Here is a 23,665-nt window from a genome sequence, read left to right as displayed (position 1 = left end):
CATCAACAGGAAGCATCACAAAGCACAAACTTTTGTGATTTCTATCCAGATAGACTTAAAGTACAGAAGAAAAAAAGATTCGGGATGAATTCTGAGCCCAACACAACTGTTCAGATTTCCTGAGTTTTTATCAGCAGTCATCAGATTGCTGAGCGCAGAAATTAAGTTGTTGGAGAAGCAGTTTATTTCAAAAGTTAAAGTTGGAAGAATTTGTTTAATTCTCATCTCATTTCCTACCACTGAAGAGACCGCAGAGATTAGAATAATTGTACTTGACAAACTTTTTTCTGAGCTGTAGTTGACACATATTAGAGGCATGAACTGAGGGGTAATTTGGCATAGTGAGGTTGAAGGTCACTGGGAGAAGGCCTTGCTATGAATCTTAGAATGTTTCCTCTCACTCTGTGACCTGAACACCTCTGGAAGAACAATGATTATTCTGATGAAAGCAAACAAATCAATTATACTGTACTATATAGTACAAGCCTATTGTTTCCATATTGGTCTTCCTAAGGGTGTTTAGAGCCCACCTACCTTAGTGGGATTTCAATGCTCATCCACACTTGTTTTTCAGAAACTCTTCCTCCTACATCATAGCAGAAGACAAGTGCTAGAGCAACACCTGATTACACGAGCATATTCCAAAGAAAGATTAGACACATGGTTTGTAAAGCCACATATACAAATTCAGAAGTACTTAAACTTTGATCTCAGTTGTAGAGAGACTGATTGCTCTCTGGGAAAGGAGATGAGTGGACACAGCTGAGCAGACCCTCTGAAAGGTATACAGGAATACACCACAGGTATAAAGGAATACACCATGACTTCTGTCTTTTTCTCAAAGACAGATGCAAGCTCTAAATTCATAGGGCCAATTGTAAAGGCACTTAATCCTACTCCAGAAAACTGAATGGCTCAATAGCTCTACAAAAACTGATTTGAGATCCTATACGTTTCTGAAGGGTTTTCTCCCATAGGTGGAAGTTATTCAATACAAAGCCCTGAACAACTTCCAGAGAAGAAAAATCAACTTTCACGTAAACCTCTAAGGAAAAAGTCCTTCAGTAAGCTAAATCTCAATTAATTTCACAGGTGGCTGGAAGTTTAACTTTTTCTTTTCTTTTTAAACAAAAGAAAACTCTCATAGCAATGGAATGAGAAGGCCAAGAAGCAACAAAACCAGTATTTTTTTAAAAGGACTTACACTCATTGCAGCAGTTTTCAGTGTAATAGTTTTGGTAGAAGACAGTACTGCAGCACGAACAACTTGCCAGATCTCTTTGAAGGAACACCACAGTGCTTACAGCAGCTTTTGCGATCTGAAAAATATACTAATCCCTACACAAAGTTCCCTCATTTACTAGGCTCAGCATAGCTCTGGTTGCTGGTACACAGCAAAGCTCTTCAAGTGGTAACTGAAGGCAGTGTCAGTTGCATGCCAAGTTCTTCCCCTGAAGGAAAAGCTTCCCCTGTGGAAGAACAGCACCACAGCTGGAAATCACCAACACCTACACACTCTTCCAGCTTCACCTCTGGGTCCGTGCACTTTGGTGTCCTGGCAGCAGGTTTGAAGGGAAGCTATTTTTACAAGCAGATTACACTGCAGCTAAAAGGAACAAGACAATACAAGTGTGGATGCAAGAAAAGCATTCCTCCACAATTTGGTAGGATCAGCAAAGATGTAGAAAATCAGCACTGCCCATTTATTTACCATTCATTTAAATTGTTGCTGATACCTGGTGTCCTTCTACATCGCGAACATGGAAAGCAACCGTGTTTCTGGACTTGCACTTAGCTCAAATATTTTACAATGAAAAACACTGTGAAATACCAAATTTAAGGTTTGTTTTCTTAAGACTCCACCACTGTTTATCTTTTTTTTTTAAAGCATGAAAATAAGCAAACCGTTTTTCTATTGATAAATAGCAGTCAAGGATTCATAAAAGTTCACTGCACTGCATAAGATACACTGTCTTCCAGCATAGGAAACAACCATCTTTAGTACTGCTCTAGGATCAAAGTTACCGCACCTAGCCCACAGTAGCTTCCCAGCAGCTGCTTATGTAAATCCCAGACAAAGAACTTCCTACTCCTTCCGAAGAACAGTCGGTATTCAGCAGTAAGTACGCAGCTCCCATTACTGCACCGGGGGAAAAAGAAGTACTGTTTTATAAACTGAACTTTAAAAAAATGAAACATCTGCATATCCTGACAAAGGTACATCAACGAAATGCAGGTGATCTTCACCTTTAATCTCTGTTTAGAATCGGCTCAAATTGCTTAAAAAGATTTCTTACAAAAAATCAACACACACATGACACAAACCAGTTCTCGTGATGAACCTGCACAGGCTCTGAGCTTCAGAACCCACGGGCAGTCCTCAAATGCAGAGACACTCGGCTAAATGAAATTACTAAATCAAACTAAACCAAAGCAAAAAGCAGTCATCCCATGACAAACTCATCTGCCCTTGACCAAACACTGATAGTTATTGATCTTGCTGCCATTGTGAATTAGGGCCAGGTTTCCCAAGGTTCCCTCCTAATACGAGACAGGCAGCACAGCCACTCTAACAAGGCCGACTAGGCTAAATGAAACCTACGGGGAATTGCATCGCACACAGCCAAGTCCAGAGGATGGACTGATCCGTCCATCTTCCTGACAGCACAAGTTTGATGTGTGTCAAGTTTAAGCACTCTTTTTCCTCTCTAAAAGAAATTGGCACATGTCGAAGGAAGAGCAATTAGGTTGTGACACTCTGCAGAACCCTGCTCAGGCACTGTACTTGCTCCGCCATATTATTTTACACGTCTTGCACGGTACCAGGCCCAAACTAAGCAGGCAATTTAAAAGCCCAGGAGAAATTAAAACTTTCTTCCCTGGTATTTTAAAGCACAGTAATTCTCCACAGCCTTGTGTGTCTACCACGCTATGAATAGCTTTCTCATTGCAAATTCACCCTGTTGTGCAAAGGAAAGCTTCACTATTTCTGGAAGGCTGGCAAAAAGAATTACAGTGTTATCATCAATTAGCTGTCTGGATGTTACCCTGTTCTGTTTACCTCTTCCTCGAGGGAAGCCAATGAGTGCCAAGGGGAAAAATTAAAAGGAAATCGAAGAACAAATCCCAAAAAAGCTAAGACATTTCTTGTGTTGCCAGAGAACCTGAAAAGGATCAGTGAGACAGACAACATCCAAAGGAGCGAAATGAAGAAAGGTCTGACGGCCCAACAGGAAAGAGAATCTTTTAATAAGAAAAACCTCTCCAAGCTTTAGTACACCCTACTGTTATGATTTACACAAATTCTTCTGTTTGACCTCAACCAATCTCAGAGTCATTGTGCTACAACCCAATATTGCCAGAAAGTAAAATTTACAAGTGCTAATGGTAAAACACAGTTGCCCAGAGCTCAAGTACCAATACCCTGAGTTACCACAGAAGCAAAATAGAAGCCTCAGGGGAGCAGGCTGCCAGACATCTTGGGAGTATTAGTTGCAATCCTACAGAGATGGAAAAGAGACACTATAGAACAGAAACAAAAGGGAGAAAAAATGGGCTGGTGGCAGTCAATCCTGCTGTTGCCTTAAGACATCTTAACAATAAAAACATTAAGCAACTTTGTTGTTGTTTTTTTTTCCTGCAGCAACTCTGAAGCAAGCAGTGAGGGTATGCACACAAAAGTAAAAATCTGTACTGCCACTACTGAAACAGCTCATTTCCTGTAACAATGAAAACAGGTGAGCATTACGTCCTTGAGAATGGACTGTGGATAAATGAATTTATCCATATTGCTGAATGCTAGACTGATCTACTAATACAAGGTGCTGATGTACAAAACATGAGTGTCAAATCTTGGCCTTTTGCTTTTTTTATTTACAGTTTTTGAAACTGAAGAGATCCGTGAATACAATTCAGTATCAGTCACCACCAGCTAGGATGTATCTTAATTATAGACACAAGATTACATCTGTCCCCAACCCCATCTAATAGGATTTTTCCCACATACTGTAATGAAGCATCAGAAGACAGCTGTAAAACAATTCAAAAAAACGTCTGCAATGACCTCAAAACCTTTGTGAAGAAACGAAGGGATTCCACACATTCATAAAAGGTACGATGCCCTTGTTGCAGCTTGGACAGAGGAATACACAAGCCGTCACACTCTATACCAGCTGGAGCCTAAGCATTTTATTTTCCCTTACCTGAAGACAGCAACTTTGCCTGCATTAACAAAACATATTAATTGCTAGGGTCACCACACCATCCCAAAAAGGCAAAGTTTCCTAACAGTAAGAGGTGGAAAAGTATTTTTAGATTCCTATTCTGTCTGTTCCTCTAGACTCTGAGGATCTATATACTTTGTTGAATAGAAGCTATATGCCTTCAGCAGAAAAAAGGCACAGACAGTTCCAAATGTACCCCTTCCAATCAGCAGGACTCTGGTGTTTTTCAGGGTTCAGCCTGACCCAGCTCTTCTCCAGGCAAGAGATGATCTTTGTTGGTAAGGGCCACAACTGGTTTAACATTTTAACCTGTAAAGTTAAATACAGTTGATTTTGTTCTGCTATTACTGATGAAAGAACACGCTTACCCAACATTTTGATGTGATTTCCATCAGGAGGCCTAAGCAACACTAAAATCCTACTTATGCTACTGTTTCAGAATGCAAACAAATATGGGTAGCCTACGAATGCAACTATTTCCATGAGGCAACACCAGACTACTCTGAAACATCAGATTGAGTCAAAGCTCCCACTGCAACACCTTTGCCAATGATCAGTTGCAATCTGGGACAATTTTTTTCTGTTCACATTCCCAGTTTAGCCTGAGAGTTTCTCAGGACAGAGAGCGTACGTGCGTATACTGACAACTCATTTCTCTCCTGGTAAAGTTCCAAACACCAAATAAAGACTCAGGTACATGGCCTGACATAAACAACCTCATCATCCTGCTCCTTAGTGCAACAGCTTCTTTGTGGTACTAAGTTAACAGATAACATAGCTAGTCCGTCGAGGGAAGTGACTGTCCTGCTCTACTCTGCGCTGGTGCAGCCTCACCTCGAGTACTGTGTGCAGTTCTGGGCACCACAGTACAAAAAGGACATTAAACTGTTGGAGAGTGTCCAGAGGAGGGCGACGAAGATGGCAAAGGGCCTAGAGGGGAAGACACACGAGGAGCGGCTGAGGTCACTGGGCCTGTTCAGCCTGGAGAAGAGGAGGCTGAGGGGGGACCTCATCGCAGTCTACAACTTCCTCGCGAGGGGGAGTGGAGAGGCAGGTGACCTATTCTCCGTTATCACCAGTGACAGGACCCGCGGGAACGCTGTGAAGCTGAGGCAGGGGAAGTTTAGGCTGGACATCAGGAAGAGGTTCTTCACCGAGAGGGTGGTTGCACACTGGAACAGGCTCCCCAGTGAAGTAGTCACTGCACCAAGCCTGTCTGAATTTAAGAAGCGATTGGACTGTGCGCTTAGTCACATGGTCTAAACTTTTGGGCAGACCTGTGTGGTGCCAGGAGTTGGACTCGATGATCCTTATGGGTCCCTTCCAACTCGGGATATTCTATGATTCTATGATTCTATGAACAAATAACCAGTATACTGAGCAGCAGGCTTCTTTAAGGAACATGAGTAACTGTGGTATACAGGCCACTAGCACTACCTGAGAAAGACAACACTGGTTCCCATCTCTACAAAATTGCCAAACAGATCTATTTCAGACTACCCTCAGAATTTCTGATATACTATATACCCATGACAGAAGAAAGCACTAGAGTGCCTCAGAAGCTCAGCTGAGTGATCCTATCCTAACTTTCTAAAGACCATCACTGACTGCATGTTGTCCAGCATGTGATCTAAAAATGATGGCACACCACAGAACTTTAATTCACACAGATAAATATGACTTTGGGCAAGCCACCTCCAGTTCACACACTTACATAGGCTTCTTCAATCCTTCTCTCCTCTCCTTTGGGCACAAAGCAGCCCAGCTCTCCAAGTGGAACACACAACACACACAGAACAGGTCAGCGGACACTACTCTGCTTTAACCTGGCACCCCTAGCACTTCTGCTGCCATGACCTTCGGGACAGAGTCATTATACTTCAACAGTGTCTGTTCCCAAGAGCTGGTTAAAAGGCAGAGACAGAATAATTTCCTGTAGATTTTTAAGCCTAAACCTGATAGGATTTGCTCTGAAAGGACATAAGCACATATGGAAATAACCAGCATTAGATGGTAGCAAGGTTCTTGATCGCAGGTAGGTGAAGCAGTTCTGCTCTCAGACTCTGCTGCTCACCTCCCCTTCCCACCTTTGGGCAAGTCACTTCATCTCTGCTACAGTTCCTCATATGAAAGGGAAGATATTTGGAGTTCTCAAGTCCTACCAGTCCTATCATCCCACTTTTCCCCCTCAAACCAAAAGTTAGCTATGACTCTTGGTGAAGGAAACTATTTTTCAAGTCCACATGTAAGTTAGGGAAATTCAACAAGCACTGTATAACGTAAGTTGAAAATAACTTTTATGATTCATCACACAGAGAACCAGTAGCTCAGAGTTCAGTCTGTGAAGTACCGGGGAAATTAACAGGGACGTGCTGGTGTCGTGTCTAGAAACAACTTGGCACTATCTGGTCACTCGCTTTTGGGGTGTCTATGTTAAGGAACTCTACTAAAAACCCCTAACTTTTACGGGAGGAAATGTAGATCCCTTTTTCAAAACCAGCAGTTAAACAGCTAGTCTTGTCAGAACGAAACCACTTGATACAGAGCAGTATCTTGTTCAGCTCTGAGGCCAGTGCTTAAAGCCAGAAAGTGACCCTAGGTACAGAAGGACTTCGAGGGCCCTTCCAAAAACTTGGGATGAAATCCCAAAGCTCTGGGAGAGCAAGGCGAGCACCTGTTTTCCTGAATGGTCAATTTTTTTATGCTGCATACTTTACACAGAAGCTGTATTATTCTGGAGAAGCTGCATTCCAGCCAAAAGTGCACAGTTAATGTTTTTTGCAGCCCCCAGCCTTCGGTGATGGATGACCATTTTACAATGAAATACTTTATGCTCAGTCAACTTACAAATAACGGATGTTTTATCACACTGAATTAAAAAGAATGTTTTTAACAACAACAACAGAAAGCATCAGACAAGAGGATCGGTGATGAGCAGAAGCAAAAGTTATTCCTGCTAAGGAAAAAAAAAATCCGAGTGATGTTTCACTTAACTCTTTCACTGCTCTCCAGCAGCACGTGGAAATGATGCACGAGCCAGTATTTGCTCTGAAAAAACCGCCATGAGAGTCCTGGGCTAGACCACTGAGGCGTGCGTATGTAAGGCTTCTACAAAAAGGGTTTGGTCTGTAATGTCTCAATTAGGTTTCCACAAAGGTACGGCTATTAACTATGCACTGTCTAAAGATAAACCTTTCAAAATCCTTTTCTCTCATGCTTTCTTACCAGCATTACCAAAATCATTCCTCAGCCAACCCTCAATCAGCTATTAATCCTCCTAGCACTGCTCCCACCTGTCAACGGTGAGTGATAAGCCAGGGAAGTAAATGCCCTGCACTCAAAGACTACTGCAATTTCTACGTTAAGGTTGGCAAGCAAACCCCCAAATTCAACTGATAACCTTGTTCAAGATTCAGTGCTTGGTATTACCCGACTGTTACTGCTGTTACATGCTGCAGGACAAGAAGCCCCATAGCTCACAGGAACACATTGGAATCAACACCAGCCTTTGAAAGCCCTGGCAAAAGCCCACCACAGCAGAAGCCCTCATTGTGCTTTTCTCAAAATTAGCATATGAAAAAGTTTCTAATCCAATCCAAACATGGCAGAATGCCTTTTCATCCTCATATTACCTTTTGCTTTTAGGAAAAGAGTCTCTCTAAACAATAACAAAGCAATGGAAAATACAGATAAGTCCGAGATGCAGGAGACACAAGCTGCAAAAAGGGAAATGCCAACTAGATATTATGAAAGACATTTTCTACAAAACTGTGGTCAAACACCTGAAGAGTTTGCCCAGAGAGATTGTGGGAGCTCCATCCCTAGAGATACCCAGAGTCCAGCTCACTGTATCCCTGAAAACAATCTGACTTCTAGACTGGTCCTGCCCTCAACAGGGGTTTGGAGCCGATGACCTCCAGAGGTCTCCTCTTACTTGTATTATTCCAGTTCTGACTTGTGTTTACTCCAAAATAAACAAAACAAAAAAGTTTTCTGATATTTTACACTACAACTGTAGCCATTCTAACATTCACCGAATGAAGAGGTTCCTTTCCCAGACCTCCTACTGGTCAGTATTGGCAATAAGGAAATCCAAAACAGGAGCTCATTCCAGAACTAACCATAGAAAACATTCATGATTTTCTAACCCAGTCTTCTAAATAGAAGCTGCAGACTCAGGCTGGGACTGAACTGGAAAACACACAAAACAAAACAAAAAACCCCACACAGTTTACCAAATGTGGGGGCTTCCAGAAAATGATCAGAAATGGATCACATCATTCCTCCCTTCTCTTAAAAATATATGGCGGTTGCTGCAAGTGTTAAGATCAAGCACAAAGCACCTTGGCCCACGGTCACAACTTCGGGTCTAGAAGATTTCCCCTCGACACACTGCAACCACTTCCAGCTCCACTAAGCTCAGGGTTAATTCAGGGAGCCTTTACACTCGTGTTTGAAGCACTGCAAATATTAATCAGCCCGTGATTTCAGTCACAAAACCCAGCTCTCCTCCCCTCCCCATTCCTCTGCTGAAGGCTGGCACTCCATGAATCAGACCAAAGGGAGAATAGAGTTTCCAGCACCTGCTTCAGCATTTAAGTGTCCAACTGAAAGCGCTGTGATCTGGCAGCAGGCAGGCTGAAGATGTCATTTTCCTGCTCTATGAGGGCTGAATCGCAGTGCTAAAAGAGTCCAAATGGAGAAGCAGCAGCGGACAAAGGATGGCACTGCTTAATTTAACATGGCCCAAAAGAAAAAGCAGCTGAAGACAGCGTGCTGCAAAGTACTAAGTCTCCTCTACAACTGAGCATCTAATTCACCCTCTGCCTAAAGCTGACTGCTACGGGCAGTGCCGAATCTTTTCACATTTGTGACACCACTCTTTCAAAGAACGGTCTAACCCATGACCCCACGTCGTTGTGTGCTCTGGAATCACCTCATTACTAGGACATTACTGACTAGGGTTGTTTACTTCAGTAATGCGAGAATTTAAAATCTGGAAATATAAGATACATTCCCTTTTAAGAGAGAAATCAGTCAACAGAGACAGCACACTCGTGTTGTATCAGCACACTGATGGGAAGCTTTTATTTTCTTTTTCTTTTTTTTTTTTTTAGTATACATAAGGACACACTGGTAATGCACAAATATAATTCAAGGCATGCTTTCCTCATCCAGAGAAACAAAGAAGTCAGACACATTCCCCATTATAAGGGATATTCTAACAAGGGATTGCAAAACTGAACCAAGAATATACCTACAGGTAGATTCCTTCCAAACAGGAAAGAAACCCACACGCTTAGCACAACTTTCTGCTTCCAGATTCCCCACCACCCCAAAAAAACAAAGCTTTATCTTTAGCCCTGGTCAATGCAGAGCATCTCTACCACCTCCCTTAAGAGTATGATTAAAGCTTGAGAGTTATAATGGCAAAACTCCCAGCATGAATTGCAGCTGTACTGGGTTAAGAACTTTTGCAGAAGTACGGCAGTGCTCACAGTAAGCAGGCTTCACTTGCAGGCTACTGTGAGCAGTTGAACTTCAGCTTATATTTGCCACTAGCACTGAGCAAAATGGAGAGGTACTGGAATTTCAGCAAGCATGCAGAAATGCAAGTGTCTCAACTGTTTTAAGGAAACTAAAAAAAAAACCACACCAGTCCTACACACAACTCATCCATACCCAACCTTATTTATTTTATCACCTTCCCCTGTATGACCAGTGAGATCTAATTCTTGCAGCTCTCAAGGCCTCCTCGGCCACAGAAATTGCTCACTGTAATTTCACAAAATGTTGGAGCCAGAAAGCAGAGTGGATGAAGGGGTTAATCCACAGCTGGGGGAAAGTTTCCCTGGAAAATTGGAACACATGCTGTGGCTGTGACTAAATTTCACACTGGTTCTGTTGAGTACAAACATCCACAACTGTGTGCATTTGAGAGAGTCAGAGAAAAAGAAATGTTCCTTATATATTAGCTTCACCTGCTAGGTTCCTTCAAATGGATAATGACATGCTCTAGGGAACAGCAGAATCCTTCAGATTCACTTCACATTTCAAGCAGAGCTGAGGCCGGGCTGGGGAATATATTAAACTGAAGGAAGCAGTCCTTCCCTTCCTTGCTCCCACATTTTTTGAACATACTGGAAAGTCATGTCTAGGGTCTCAAAGAGCTGATTCCACTGTTTAAGAGTAGGCATGTCAACACAGAAGTCACCTCAGCTGAGATTTAAGACACATCCATTCTCCCCAAGTACATAAAAAGAGAAATTACACGAAGTGACTAGGCAAGTGTGTGTACACACATCTGTGTGTGTATGTGTGTGTGTGGATTTTAAAGATCAACCACAAGTTTTAAATCAACACGTAGCACTTCGCTGGTCAGAGATAACCGCATGGTGGGGATTAAGAATTACTGAGATCGACCAGCACTGAATCACAGAACGGTTCAGGGTAGAAGAGATCTCTGGAGGTCACCTATGCCAGCCTCCTGCCCATGGAAAACGGACAGCTCTGGAGTTTTATCACATTGCTCAAGGCCTTGTTCAGTCACACACCAAGTCCCCATGGGTGGAGATTCCACAGTGTCTCTCTTCCCATGCTCTAAATATTTAAGACTCTGTAGGAAGATTTTACCCTTATGCCCAACTAGAATTTTTCTTGTTAAAAATTAATCACTGTGGATCTCTCAGCCCCTCTGAGAAGAACGTAGTCGTGTCTTTTCAGTGATCCTCCTTTGGGTAGTGAAGACTGCAATTAGGGCCCCCTCAGCCTTTTCCAGACTAAAGAAACCTTCATATTAAGACTATAGCTATGGGTCTGTGCAAAAAAAGAAAAAGAAAAAAAAAAGAGTTTGAAAGCAGTGTACTGCAACAGGAACAAGCAAAGCAAACTGTGATCCTCTGGAGTCAATACTGAAAGGAACATGGTATTTCATGGTGTGGATGATTCCCTCAGAAGTTTTAACTGGTTAAGCATGCTGCAGAAGACTGCTTCTTAAGGATCAGAACTGATAGGTTACTACCTGTTCAGCCTCTTCACAAAGAAAGATGGTGAGGGCACAACGGCACATGGTTTTCTTCCACATTAGTATGGAGACTACAGGAAATTGAGAACTTTTCTATTGGAGAGCCAGATCAGTGCTTTAGTGAATACTTCCATGTCTAGAGAAAGTCTAGGAGACTGTACAGATTAAACCAACAACGTTTGTAATATAGATTTTTATTCTAATAAAAGACTTATGCTACAGAGAGGCAGGAAAGGGTTTAAAAAGGAAAAGGTAGAAAAACATTGAAGCATCTTTACTGACAGGGGAGATCTCAAGAGGAGCTATCAATGCCAGAAGACAGGCATAGAGAGACTAGCTTTTACTGTTATCTTTAACAGTAAATAATTATCTATTAGTAAATAAGTACAGATTAAATATACAGTAACACATTCGTCTCATCAAAACATTTTTTACCTACTACACAGGGAAAAGCAGAAAGCTAACAGACGAAATATCTAAAATAGACATAGACATATGATTACTTTCATCTCCAGGTTGCCCAACATTGCCAGGAACGGACAGAAAATTTCTACTACACTATTCATTATTTTGTTGCCCCTATTTTCTGAATGCCCACAAAATTCTGCTCATTTTCTGGATCATTTTCTAGCCATATCTCTTTGACGGGAGCTAGTATATGCAGGGTGGTCAGATTAGAGTCAATCACTGCTCCAGTCTTCACTATGTATTTCCTCACATAAACTAACTTTAAAGGTTTCAAAGGACACTCAAAGCAACATACTAATCACTTGCTCTCACCAAGGTTACATAAAAGACATTCCTGCTGACATTAAATACCTACTTTCACACTCCAAATTTTTTTCATTAATGGGAACACAAATCTTTTTAAAAAAAAAAAAAAAACAAACACACCAAGTCGAACATGACCCAGCAGTGTGCCCCTGCCACAAAGAAGGCTAACAGTATCTTCGGCTCCATTAGGCAAAGCGCTGTCAGCAGGTCAAGGGAGGTGTTCCTTCCCCTCATTCAGCACTGAAGCCACATCTGGAGTGCTCGGTCCAGTTCTGGGCTCCCCAGTACAAGAGTGATGCAAAGCTACTGGAGAGAGTCCAATGAAAGACCACAAAGACGATCAAGGGACTGGAGCATCTTCCCTGTGAGGAGAGGCTGAGAGGGATGGGACTGCTCAGCCTAGAGAAAAGAAAGGTCGGGGGGATCTCATCAATGTATAGAAACACCAGCTTATTCAGCTGGTCTTTTTAGGTACCTCATGCTATGATTCACAAGGGGAGGAGGTAAATTACTTCATAACATATCACTGCAGTCTTTTATTCTGGCACTTATATGCATGCATGATGATCAGATGAGTGTGGCTGCCTGGCAAAACAAATCTGAGAAGAGATTAGAAACCAATCTATAATTCGAGACATCAATATTTATTATGTCATCCAGGAAAGTTCCACAAATATGTTTGATTTGGGGTGTGTGGCTTTTTTGTTTGTTTGTTTGTTTTTAATTTCCAGTATTTTGGGCACTAAAGGTAACTCTTAGAAAGGAGAAGAGGGAAGTCATCGTAACTTTGAAACTAGCTCTTGTACCCCCTTCACGTTTTTCTCTTTCAATAACCATTATCTCATGGGAAGCAGTCCCTTACATTTTCCAGTTCTCCTTAAAACCGTAAGCAGCTGCCTTGCCTAGAGAGAAGCCAAGTTCTTCAGACTGTATTAAAGCAAAACAAAACCAAAAAAATGTTTTTAAACTTCACTCAATTCTACATCCATTTTGTTCAAAATGCTATAAATTGTTTAGTAACTGAACTTATAGGCATTTATTTACTTTAGGAAGTCTTTGGTAGGGAGCATTTAAGAAATATCAGATCCTTATTTTACTTGGTAATACACAAATTAGTATATGATGACATTCTGATAGAATTCAGCTGGGACTTGCATCAGCCCTCACTGTACTAACCGGGTGATCATTGGTCAATAAGCTATGCTGCTATCCGCTGCATAGTTAATGCTGCATCTTAAAAAATATTTTTTTTTTGCTTAACTGTATCCTAAATAATTCCTGCAACCACTGAACAAACCTCAGCATATGCAAAAGTGCGTTATTTGTACACAAGAACCTAAGACAAAATAAAGCACTTTTCAAAGACTAACAGAAATCACAACTGCTGCTTATTAAAAATACATTCTTCTGAGTTAAGCAAATATCTCAGAAACTATTCAACTAATGTATGAACAAAAAAGCCTAATAATGAGGAGGCACGGAAGTTTTCTATTAGCCACGATTAAGTATCTTGTTCTGCTGTACTTGAAAATTTTAATCTTCTGGCATAAATCCTATTGGTTCTTGTGCTTTCTAGTACATTGTCAAAATAACAATCAACTCAGCAAGCCAGAATACAGAAGATACAAGAATCCTCCTATACAAACTGGAAATTCAGTGTCTTCCAAACAAATATTATGCACTATCCCATTAGCCACTGAAGAGATGTAGCAGCACTGGGTGAGGCTGGGGAGAAGGTACCTCAAAAGTCAGAGTAGAAAAAGCAAGAATGTCAGTGGTCTATTACTACTACATGTTGAAATTGAAAATCTAGATAAAACAAATCATCAAAATAATTTGATAAAACACTAAATGGACAGTAATTCATTCAATAACCTTAGAATTCTGTATAGTGCAATCCTTTTTCAGAACCAATGTCAATATATGACAAAAAAGACCAAACATTTAAGACCAAAACATACATTTCAGCAAGCTTCATATTTAGCATACTTTGAATTTTCTTTACAACCAGATTTATTCTATCAGAAATTGTATATGGTCTCTGAAGAACTAGTGCATGACCTTGCATCTCTTATGAGAAGTCACAGCTGTATTCCGACATTGACTGATAAAGACAAGTGAACAGGCAAGCAGAGTCCCATCCCCTCTTCAAAACAGGCCAGACATTTTAACTCATCTCACTGAAAAATGATTTGCTGCCATCATAATTAAACACTTCTGGGTTTCTATGACACAGTTCAAAACAACAGAAAACAAAAAAAACGAAGTGCCAGACAACTTCAGACTCCGATCCAAGTGACAAGAGGTAAGAACAATATGGTGAAGGCTTTTACATCCCTTTTTAAAGGCTGACATCCTGGCACCACAGATCTTAGTATGGTCAGAATTGGGTGACGTCTCAAAGAAGATTCACTCCAAAACCAGAAGTCTTTGAATTTGGAAAGAAAAAAGTCAGGTCCAAAAACTAAAATCTAAAAATAAATTTAAAAAAAAAGATTAAAATGTTGTGGAAGCAGAACAGCCGGTTAGAAAAAGTATTTTAAGAAAGCTCAGGAGCACAAGGAAGGAAAATATCTTGTTGGAAGGATTTACGGTTAACATAACCAGCAGACTGATATTCTGAGTAACAGGCTGGCACAGAGTTAGCAAGTGGTCAATATTATTTATTTTTCCCCATTTTACAGAAAGACTACCCTGTTAAACACCAACATGGCACTAAACAGACATCTCCCAAATCTCTGCCTAGGTACGCATTTCAGCTTGTAATGCAACTTGCCATTTGTATGAATATGAACAAAGTCTGCCTTCCACAAAGATAATCCCTATTCAGTCCAAGTACTCTTTAGATATAGGACTCTACTTCTGAAAATTTAAGTGAAAAATAAAGACTACTGAGAAATTGCTTCTGACTTTATGTTGAATACAGCTCAGCACACTCTGTCCCTCACACTGGCTCTGCTTTTCCAGCCCACAGGTCTGGTTTAGTAAGTCTGAGCCTTTGCACCACATTCAGGGAAGGATTAATTGAGCCACAACCCAGTTTACTTCCCACCATGTTAAACACTGGTGGCCCAGCCTTGTTGGATCCCTGTTCTCATCCTCTCTGACACATGGGGAGTAAGTTACTGCTTCTTTCAAGTTGCTTTCAATCTCACTAAGCTTTACATTTCAGACTGAAAGTGCAAAAAGCAAATGATAGGCATAAAGAGCTTAAAATCTTTACATACAGATCTTAACCTTTACTTGCCAGCTTTTGCACGGCCTCTTCAGTGCGTACTAAGGGGTCTTCTGGGATGAGAGAAGCAGCCTGCACTGCTCACAATGCAGTATTTGCAGCCTGTCAGCTTTAACAGACACTGATCAGAGAGGTCATCCCCTGAACTCCCACCATTGTCCAGGTCCACCAGCTAGCAGTTGGTGAGTTTTACCTTTGATCTCTTCCCAACCACGTTGAAATGGGCATGTCAGAGATTAGGTGGGAAAGTCATCTCTTCAGAGCTTTATAGCAGGCACTCCTTGCCCACACCATTGTTTTCTGCTCTGTTTCTTTAACCTATTCTTCCTTAATCTAAACCAATAAATAACACAAAAACAGTTCCAGAGATATCCATAATGCACATAAGGGGAGAAAAGAAGAGAGCTATTTTTCCAAAGCTTTGGAACTGAGGCCTTGGTTATTTTGGAATAGCGGGTTAATGCTCATCAGCTTAGTACTAATTAGCTGTCTTCCTACTCTGTAGCTTGAATGTTTGCAGAAGAGATGTTAATTGGCACACCGCACCGGGAGGATCAGAGCAGAGAAGTGAAAGGATCTGCTATCTCCTCACGGTACAGCAAAGAACCTGAGCGATTTCTGCTGTTTAGTGCAGCGCATAAATGTATCCATGCTTCACCCGATCTCTTAATTTTATTTTTTAAGCCTCATTTAGGTTGAGGTTACCTCTTAGCACATGCTGCATCCAGCTAGGAAAATCATTACTCCTGATCCAAAATAGGGAAATGGCACTGAACTGTATGGTAAGTACCCTTTGCACTCCTGTTTCTTCCTGGCCTGTCCTGCAATTGTGTCCCAATCTGCCAGCATTAACACAGATACACAGCGGTATTTATTTGATGCCTAGTCCACCAAGCTGTATTCACACTAAATCCTCCATGTGTATTTAATAAATCACACTAGTTAGGTGGGCAGGATTAGTTCCAAGTCACCTAATGACTATATCATGAGCTGCAGTATTAAAGGGATTAATATTAATCTTAGCCATTTCAATTCACTGTGAGAGGCCAGTCCCTGCTCCAACAGAAGCCGCAGCAGGCAACACAAGAAATTCTAAACAAGAGCAGGAAGATTAATGAGGGCTTCCTCATTCTGCCTGTGAGTCTTCTCTACCAGGACACAGTGCAGCGAATCCCCAGCAAAGACAGGCTCATAAATAAACACACACCACCACAAATACTTGGAGCAGCTGAGCCCAGCGTAGACTTGTTTTCACTCACTATCTGCCTCTCCTGTAACCCACACCTCCGAGCACACTCAGGAATTTGAAAGGCTTGCACAGCAGCTGATTTGTTTTCTTTCACATAAAAGCACGCACCTCATTACTCATAATAAATTACTCATTTTAAATGAGTTTGTGGAACGAAAAGCTGAAACGAGCTGCCTGTGTTCAGAGAGCAGGAGAATAGCAGGAGGGGAATGAGAGGGTAACTCGCTGCACTGAGGTTAAAACGGATGTCAGACTCGGTTTCAACAGATTTGACCTGCTTTATTCCTGGCAAGAATGACCATTACTAAACCAAAGAAGTTCTTAAGAACTGAGAGAAAGCCCCTTCTACAGTGTTTGCATTAAATTAATGCATAAGAATGGACTGGATACAACTAAACAACCCGATTCTCTGACAGAGTGCTGCGTTTCATCATGCCACCTCACTTTCATTGATATTATCAGCCGTAACCACTAGCGCAAAAATTCCAGAAGTAAATCTTGGTCTACTGCAGATTTAGACGTAGCTGAGTGATGAAAAGGAAAAACCTTTTATAGCTCACTGTTAATTCAACCCACCATATAAGCTGCACAAGACCAGCAGCTGCATCCTGGAGACTAGATGGGAAAGAAATTAAGAGGGAAAAGGAGGAGTTGAGTTGGCGGTATTCCCTGCCTTAACTGAAACACTCTAGACCCTCAAAAATTAGTCAGAGATCAGGTTGAACTGGAGCCTAGGCCTGTCCCAAGCTATCAACACCTCAGCAGGTCCTCCATGCACAACAGCAGCCTCAAAAACTGAGCATGGATACAGTGCAGAGCTGAACACGGTACCTCTGCTTGGAAGCAAGGGCCCACAACTAAGGTAACATGAGAGTGTCGCTGCATTAAACATGACAGAAAAAAAGTCTTCAATTTTTGTTACACCAAAATGTAAGGGATGTAAGGGGCTGGTGCCAATCTGTTCAGGTTTATGAACTAAATGCCAGCAAACAGACTTCAAGTGGGATTGCATCACATGCGGATGAGAAGGGATCCGTTCAGTGCACTGCCTGGCTGTTCCGGGGCAGAACGGAGCAGAGATGGAATTGACATTTTCTGTATTTGTAAACAATCTGCTGTTCTTTCATATAAGAAATATCTGGCAGCAAGGAAGGGCATAGCTCACAATCTCAGACCTTTTTTTTTAAAACAAAAAGCACAAAGGAGGAAAATCCAGATTCCAACTAGATGCAATGCACACAATTTTTATACTCCACCAGCTCCGAGGAATCAGAGAACTCAAGTCCCAGTGCATCTTTTAAAAGGTGTGCTAAGGGCTGTGCAGCTCAAACTATTTCAGATGCTTGAGGAAGGATTTTGTTTAGTGGGCCATGCTATTTAGAAATGAATGGAACATACATCCCAAAGGCACACTGACATATAGGCAGGCTCTTGAATGTATTTTTCAGGATAGGCAACCAGATAAACACACAGACGTATTGGCTAACAGTTTTTAATGCCAGAATAGTTAACTTAAAAAGTGACAAACACTGAGTTTGATATTCAAAACCCTACAAATCTAGAATCTCTCATGATTCAAAACGACTATAAAACAAAAACTCTGAGAAATATAAGAGAAAATACCTGTCCCCATGTTTGAAGGTTTTAAGCTCATATTAAGCTATTCTCAAGCACCATTAAGCTTAGTCCAAAACCAAAGAAACATCCCCCAAATGCTGAAGCCCATTTACATGTTTTCACCTACGTATACCCTAATACTGTGATACACACTCAGGCAGAGTACTGGCCAAAAGAAATGAAGTAGTATACCCTATACTCTTGTGATCAAACGGGAACCATTAGTCATTAATATTCTTTCCTCATTTACTCTTGCCCAATTTGAAATACTCAGAAAACTGTACTACCTCACTTAAAAAAAAGTGAACGTGTTCTCTTAAACAGAGCAGTCTTTGTCAAGTGTACTTTTAAAAAACAAGTTTCAATGCAAGATAGCCATCCAGCCTTGTAACTTGCTTTTTGAGCAGTGAAAGCTGCAGATCCTGTAACTTGGCTGACAAAAAAGTATGAGTAAGAAATTAGCTTTCTTCTAAGCACTAAGTTTCATTTCTAGAAGTGTTTGGTCTTTAAAAACAAAAATAATAGAATGCTTTTACATCTCAAATACCTTCTAAGTTTTTAGTTTTGTGGAGTTCAAGGGCGGGAGCTATTCTTTTAAATGAGGAAAAGAAGACGTGTAAATTAGAGCCTTCTACACTTGAACCCCCCTTAAGGCTGCTGAGAAAAACAACTTACAACTTTCACCTGATTTTACAAAACCAATAAAAGCAAACTGCTTACAGCCTCACAGGAGGGGTAGATGGCAGGGTATTTTTAGCACTTTGGCAAGGACAAAGACAGTCCCAGTACCAGACATACTTGTAGTGCTAACAGGCTGCAAAACCCTCATACGAAAGATGCTATTCAGACCTGTGGACACTGTATAAATATAGGCGTATGTGAAAACTATTTCTGTGCACGATAGCAAATTTTTCCTCCCCATGAAGTCCTCTATAGATGAAACCGTTCTGCCTGCTGCTGTGTCCACAGTCCATTCTGCACACAAGGTCAGGCCCATCCAGTGGAGCTGCATCAGTCTCCTGGAATGCTGAAGTCCACATATTTGCCATTCAACATGAAAACTGCTTTTCAAGTTCAATCAGCTATAAATGTTGCTTTGTTTTAATTTTCCACTGAACTTCCTGGAACCTATTATCAGACTGTCAGGGATGTATATTTAGCAATGGCAACACGGCCTCTTTGCCGCTGCCCCACTGCTCATGTCACCTCCAATAAACAGAAAAACAAACCCTCAGCGAATGACATTTTTTGCAGGCTATTTACTGCCCGTGCAAGGTAGTGGGTAAAGCTGGAAGTGCAGGGGAAGCCTTCATCCACTTTTTTTTTTTTTTTTTAAATCAAGTGATCCCTAAGGACAGGGACAAAAGGGAACATTAATTTATCGCTTACACTGTCTCATATACTGCCTCAAGCTGATATCCACTAGACCTTCAGTCTAAGTGAAAACCGTTTGCAGAGAAAATCTGCCTCAGTGAAACCACATGCCTCTTATACTCGCAATTGTCTAAATTTCAAGAGTCCTTTTGAATGGTCATGCACGAAATAACTGCATTGCGTAAACGATTATTCTTATGCAGTAATGTTCGAGTGCTAGAGCTTAAGAAAATTCAGATTTTTCTTCATTTTAGATAGTCATTTCTAACTTCATATGACAGTCATTTCTAACTTCGAGCCTCTCTGGATAACTAAGGGTGGTTTAAGAAGCCAATAACTGAAACGGATTGAATGAAAAATTCCAATTTTTCTCAATAAGATGGAATCGCTAGAATACCACATTAGCCAAACATACCAAAACCTCTATAAAGTTTGGTATGCCAACCCCAGAATTATAACATACCAATTTTTAAATGTGTTTATTAATGGATCCTTTCTGAAATAAATTTCCCTTTGACATACTTTCATCAGCACCGTGAATACACATCCATTAAAAAGCATACGGCAAGACAGTGCCACCTGTGTACTGTAAATACAAACAGCCCCTTCTCCTTTCCCTCCTATTCAGTTGCTCCATGAGGATCCTCAAGGATCCTCATTCAAACCAAGGGGGCATCCTTCAAAATGTACACACACAAAATTAAACAAATAAACATCTCCCTGAAGATCAACTCTGACAAGTACAAGATGTTAGCTCTGTTATGCTTGCTTTCATTATCTTAAAAAAGTAGATAACTACTTATTTTCACTAATGAAGGAGGCTGAACATTAGATACAAAAAAATTTAAAGCTCAAGCCGAGTAGCACTGAGGTTGGTAGCTGGACTAACAGATGAAGAGTGGCTCAGTACTGAGAGTTTCTTACAAGCAGGTATGTAACAACAGAGAGGCCTACACAGCGCCCATGCCCACTGATCTCACCAGACGGTTGAACAGGGCAGACTGTTTTCCCCTTCTGAAAAGAATTTAAGAATTACCGGAACAAGTGTGTGGATGCAAGTACCCCAATGACAGAAGAATTAAACGTAACAAACAGTACACGTAAAAAGTATCATTAAAAGAAAATCCCACTGCCACAAATACTCAGCCTAGTTTTAAGCAAATACCTGACTGCTTTCAGAATACGGGTTATGCAATGTAAGTTTTTCAGTGCTTGAGTCTGTGACTTTACCCAGCACCTGGGATGACCAGGCCTCATTATGAGCTGGGTTCATTGGATGGAATAACAAAGCAAGAACATCCACCAAAATACACACAACGTGGTACAGGAGGACCCTTGTAAACATTCAGATCCAGCACAACTAGATTGGTAAATGGAAATTCAACATGAACTCTGAGCGGAATCTCTTTCCACCTTTCAGATAATTTATAGCTTAATGTCAGCTAAACATAGCAACTAATCCCATTTGTCCACTGAAAGTAAATTCTTGGCTGCTCTTCCAACGTCATTGCAGACATTGCTGTCAATCCCCAAACCGTGGCCTGTCCAATCAAAGTGTCAGCACTTACCTGCTGCTCAACACTTTGGGCACATGGACTGTCATATCAGTCAGTGACTGATCAGGCGCAGAAATCAGATAGAGCCTTCTCTTGACAACCAGACTTGATTAGAGTCCAAGCTATGCATCAGCCTCCGAAGCCTAACAAATGCGTGCCCACGTTAGCAGAAGGCAGCTTTGCTGTTTATGACAAAGCTGCTATCGTCTTTGCAAACACTTGGGAAAAACAGGCCAGTGAGAACAGCAGTAGCTGCAAGAAACTCCTCCTCCTTTTCTGTGCGCAAATGATTTAAGGCTGAAAATGTTTAACAACAAGTCTGAGGATGAGAAGTCCTCTGTGTAATCAGGGAGGAAGTAAAGAAACATAAGGAGACATAAAGAGCATCTTTAGCCTGAATTCCCACTACGAAGTCTCAATACAATGATGAAGAAAGTAGTCATTCTTGGAGCTAAACTAGTCTCTCTCCAAATGTACTTTATTTTTTTTTTTACAAAAAGTGCAACATACCAACAGAAAAATGTTAGCAGAAACAAAATGGTATCATTCACCTTATGGAGGCTACTGAGCAGCTGAGAGTTTTCATTCATGCCTGCATTTTTAGAGGTTCAGAGGCCAGTCCTGAAACTTAAATCTTCCACATGGAATATTTTTTTAAGCGACCTCTTCCCTGACCTGCATATGAATGAATGAAATGTCATTTAGAATTCACATTTAGAATTCTAATGCTGCCAGCATCTTGTGTCTGTGTCAGGTAGGGCTCCATCCAAGCCACCTAGCATGCCCAGCTAGCAGGAGGAAGACACAGACATCTTGTCAAGACACTGTCCCCTTAGCAAGTCCCTAGCCCCAAGGCAGCACTGAGACCAGAAAGTACTACACCGTGCTATTTCCAGCTCGCACCAATCACTTCAAAACAAGCAACGTGGCCTCAATAAAACGGGTCCAGCCAGTACTAAGTTTATCAGTAATAATGTCAAAGCTCCACAAAACTTTTCTTCCCACCACAAGTGCAAAAAGCCTATGCCAGGATGACCTTAGATTTTTTTTAGCTCATGAGTCAAGTTTGCCCACTGCTGTCATCTTCTAATCCAGAGCATGAGCCTGGCAGCAGGAAATGACTCCAGAAGCCACAGCTGTTGCAGAGTCCAGTCTGCATCTTCCAGCCCTGAGAACTACTTCGTTTCTTTCTTTGATCAATGTGCACAAAACTAACCACTAAAAAGGGATGATGCCGCAAACCTGCTAGTAACAAACAAATTTCCACCATTCACATCTCCACTTCAAAAGACAGAGAAAGTCTGTGACAGAACCATTACCTCCCTATCCACCTGCTTAGAGTTCAACTCCTTTTACACTTACTTCAGTAGCACCACACATTCACAGAGTTCTACCAACAAATCGTGTTCAACAGTCCAAAAGGCTCACAAAAAATCAGTACAGTACAGTCCATCACAGTGTAACACAGAATAACTATTGTTCTTTATGGCAGAAAAATTTTAGGACAGAAGTGACTGACTGCAAATCCATGCTGCCATAAAGACTTGATGCCACTGGGAGGAAGAAGATTATTAAATGCTTTCTAGCCAATATTAAAAAAAAAAGTCACTAAAGTCCCTGGCCCACAACTGTCATCCAGTTTCTTTCTCTAAATAAAAAAAATAAAACCCAATCTCAGTGAAAAGACAGAGTGGAGAAGGACCTCCATCTAAATTTTGTTTTCATCACTTATTCTTAGCTCTTGCTGGCAAAGTGAAAATGTATAATGGAATAGAAAAGCAAAAACTGTCAGTACAGAAATCCCTTTTCGTATCAGTTTACTTCAACATGCTACACACAAAAAGTTACCATTGCAGTTTGACACTGAATTAGATCCATAAGAAACACGGGTAAGATTCCTTGGAGTGTGTACAAGACTTCCTAAGGAGCCAGGAGAAGGTTATACATGTGTGTCTATTCCCCATCTGTAAAGTGGCAGTGGTACTTCCTTTATCTTGCTGTATAGCACTTTTATTTTAACCGAAACATTTATGCATGCTCTGCACTTAAAGGCAACTGGCCTAGCCACAGGTGGAGTCCCTGAGAACTACCAAAGTACTAATAGTATTATAAAATAAATACATTAACTCAGTAGATCAGTCTTTAATTTAATCAGTCAGGCTTAATTAGTCACCAGATTCCCGCAAACTCTTTTCATTGCAATCACTGTTGGACATATTCAGTGACAACTCGGGGGTAATTCCCCCATCCAGTCCACGTGCATTACTTTAATCCACATATATCCCCAAATAACAGAAAACAGTCAAATTGCTCCCCAATTACTCTGCTCCATCAGGCTAGGAAAATCTGCAATGATGAACCATAGTACGAGCAACAGCTATGCCTAAATGTCTGAACAATAATATGTAAGGATTCAGAAACAGAACTGCTTATACGTATAGAAAAGAAATATAAGAATATCCATTTCCTAATGCTGGTTAAATTCCTCCGTATATTCAGGAAGGAGACATTCAGCCCTCCTCACACACAAAATGGACATCAAAAGAAAGCATTAACGTAGAAACTTGACTACCCCCCAATACCTCCTCCATCATCTCTCCTCTAAGGGAGAGA

The 23,665-nt window shown here is 41.1% G+C and overlaps 1 protein-coding gene and 1 long non-coding RNA gene across 4 annotated transcripts in view; one reads left to right on the top strand and one right to left on the bottom strand.

The window, feature by feature from the left end:
* The window catches only part of GBF1 (golgi brefeldin A resistant guanine nucleotide exchange factor 1), a 103,204-nt gene that overhangs the window by 50,009 nt on the left and 29,530 nt on the right, over positions 1–23,665 (bottom strand). The gene's annotated exons all lie outside the window — the stretch shown is intronic.
* On the top strand, positions 14,068–15,896 carry LOC121073174. Its single transcript, XR_005821537.1, has 3 exons — positions 14,068–14,326; positions 14,706–14,767; positions 15,762–15,896. It is a non-coding gene; the product is annotated as an uncharacterized LOC121073174 (long non-coding RNA).

This window comes from Cygnus olor, chromosome 7 (assembly GCF_009769625.2).
Source record: "Cygnus olor isolate bCygOlo1 chromosome 7, bCygOlo1.pri.v2, whole genome shotgun sequence".
Lineage (NCBI taxonomy): Eukaryota > Metazoa > Chordata > Aves > Anseriformes > Anatidae > Cygnus > Cygnus olor.
This window is presented reverse-complemented; position numbering and strand designations above follow the sequence as displayed.